The following is a 2,756-nucleotide window of genomic DNA, read 5'->3' as shown; positions in this document are numbered from 1 at the left end:
TGTGTCAATCGAGTCCAACGATTCACTTTCTCACTGGGCAACGGTTTGCTCCAACTAACCACAGTCAGCCGAGAGGCCTTGAGGAGCTTTTGAAAGCTGTGTCGGTTTGTTGTGGCTACAAGAAATGCAAGCACTCCAATAGTTCCCTGTGCTCGAACTCCTTGTTTTTATATACTTCCAAACAAAGCCCTGAATATGCATCCAAGTCAATAAAGCCTTAATCAGTGGAATATTCAAATCGACTCATAGAAAGATGATTAGCAGGCACAGCGTGGGATCCTCTTCAAACTCAATGGGAAAGTGTTAAAACAATGAAAACCAGACGTGGCTCGACTCGGAGCCGAGAATCTAGTTGTGTATTTTAAAACAGAGAACTGCCACTACGAAATTGAGTTAATTGAACAGTGAAATACACTTTTATAAAGCCCGGGGCGGTATTTGCATTTGTCCAAAGCAGAACAAGACGGGGGGAAATTGTCTGTAAAATCAAGTCCAGAAAGCTGCAAAGTACACTCTGCTTGATTGTGTTACTGTCTAGAGCGCCAACGCCTTTCCTTGTAGCTTTTGCAATGTACCTGTAAACTGTCTAGGTATCGGAGTACCCTGATGGCCTGTCCGTATACATTTCCAATCGAAATGGTCAGCTCCATTTCTGGGACTGGTCCATTGTATTTACAGTTTATCCAACGTGTATTACACATGGATCGGAGTTCAGGATCTCGTTTCCTCGGTCCTCTTTATTTGCCTTGAATTTAAGTGAATCGTGTGATGCCGACGCTGTGGGAGATTTCACTCCCACCAATTTGAGAGAAATCTCAGATTCATGCATTATACAAGCGGCCGCCTTTGTTCGCGAAATTTTAATCAATTTCGTTTCGCCTGCACAATGTGTTGTAAGCATGTAATGCATATAATGTTGTAGCATCATCTAGATTGGGATAAAACAGGAATAAATATTGCCAAGGAGAATATTTCCTGAAGCACAAGTGAATCTGAGACTATCCCAAATAATGATGAGCTCAGATTCTTCCCGAATCCAATATTCCAGACATATCTTACTAAGATTTCTGGCTACAGGAATGGTCCATCATCCGGTCTCAAAGAAACACATCTGTTTGATTTATTTAAACGAGTAGGCAGCCGATGAAGTTGGTTCTAATGCGAAATGTATTGGGTAATATCGCGAAGAAATTCTACGGGCCATTTCGGGGAGATGAGTCCCTCCGCCAATCAAATAACTAACCCAATGATAGACTGCATAATCATTCTAGGACTGCCAACTACTGGGCTATAAGTTTATATTTAATTACTCTTTCCCAACGATTTTTAAAAATATCACTTCCAGAATTCTCATTGCATAAGTGGCCTAAATTTAGTACAATTTATTCACTTCAATACGTCTGCGTGGAATTGTAATATTGTTCACATCTCTCCTCAGCTCACTAATGCTCACACTCTGAAGTAGTGGAATTGGGAGATCTAGAAAGAAAGTTTAGACCAGTCTGACATGCAGCAATCTCAGAGCACTCTCCGAGCTAAATTCTACATCAGAACCCAACAGAAACTCGACTAATTACCTCTCCCCCTCCCCCGTAATCTGTGAGATCCCATGGCATTTTCATGTACAATACTGAAATTGAACGTAAACTCATAAACTGTATTTCGGCAGACAGTTCTTCAATGGAAGATGTTGCGGCCTACACAGATTGGTCTGCCTTGTCTCACATGAACCCTGCACATTCTGGAAAATTTGTGTGCGATCTTTAAATGCTGCGTTGCCTCAACCTATATCACTGTACTTCACCAACGAAAGAAGCACAGTTTGTAAGGGCAGTTTGTGAGTTATCCCATAAGCTTAATTGTAATGTCTTATGGTGGAAAAGGATATAGTTCTCCAGCATTTTCTGTTTGTTTCAAATTTCCGGCATCCTCAGTATCATATTTTGAAATACATGTAATTTGATAGGTGCAGCATTCAGAATAATCTAAAATCAAGTGGGCCGTGTCAAGGGAGTACCACTTCACCCGCCAGGCAGGAAATGGCAACGCTGATCCTCGCTGGTTGCAGTTACGGGCTTTGCTGCCATACCAATGCAGAAATCAGAAAGGGATCCGGGCAGAGGGAACTGAGGACGATCCCAGAGAACGATCACGTCTCCTGCAGAAGAGATAACACAGTGTGGAGCTCGAGGAACACAGCAGGCCAGGTAGCATCAGAGGAGCCGGAAAGTTGATGTTTTGGATCAATTTTTCTATCCTCTGATGCTGCCTGGCCTCTGTGTTCCTCGAGCTCCATACTGTTATTTCTGACTCCAGCATTAGCAGTTCTTACTATATCCTGTAGAACAGCGGGACGGCGGAACCGAGCAGAGACACCGTTTCTCGGGGAGAATTCCGGATACCATTCAGCTTCTGGGATCGAAGAATAGCAAACACCAATCATTTAGTTGGGATGATCCTAAAAGTAGATCTTCCCAATACCAACATATTAAACAGGGAACCCCGTCCGATTCTGCTTTTCTAAAACAGATTTATATTGATTTTAAAAATAATTAAAACTGTTCATGTACATCAGCGAAACTGAAGGTTAAGAAGGACCACAAGACAAACGCACAGTCAGAAATCTAACATTGACCGCGGGCTTGTGAAGCGACCGTGTTGCGCTGAGTAAATTTGCAGGCGCAGTCAGTGGGATTAGGCTCAAAATTGGACGGTTCACTTTAAAGTTTGCACTGATTTTAATTCGGTGTCACTTC

The sequence above is a fragment of the Stegostoma tigrinum genome, chromosome 14, assembly GCF_030684315.1.
Source record: "Stegostoma tigrinum isolate sSteTig4 chromosome 14, sSteTig4.hap1, whole genome shotgun sequence".
NCBI lineage: Eukaryota > Metazoa > Chordata > Chondrichthyes > Orectolobiformes > Stegostomatidae > Stegostoma > Stegostoma tigrinum.
This window is presented reverse-complemented; position numbering follows the sequence as displayed.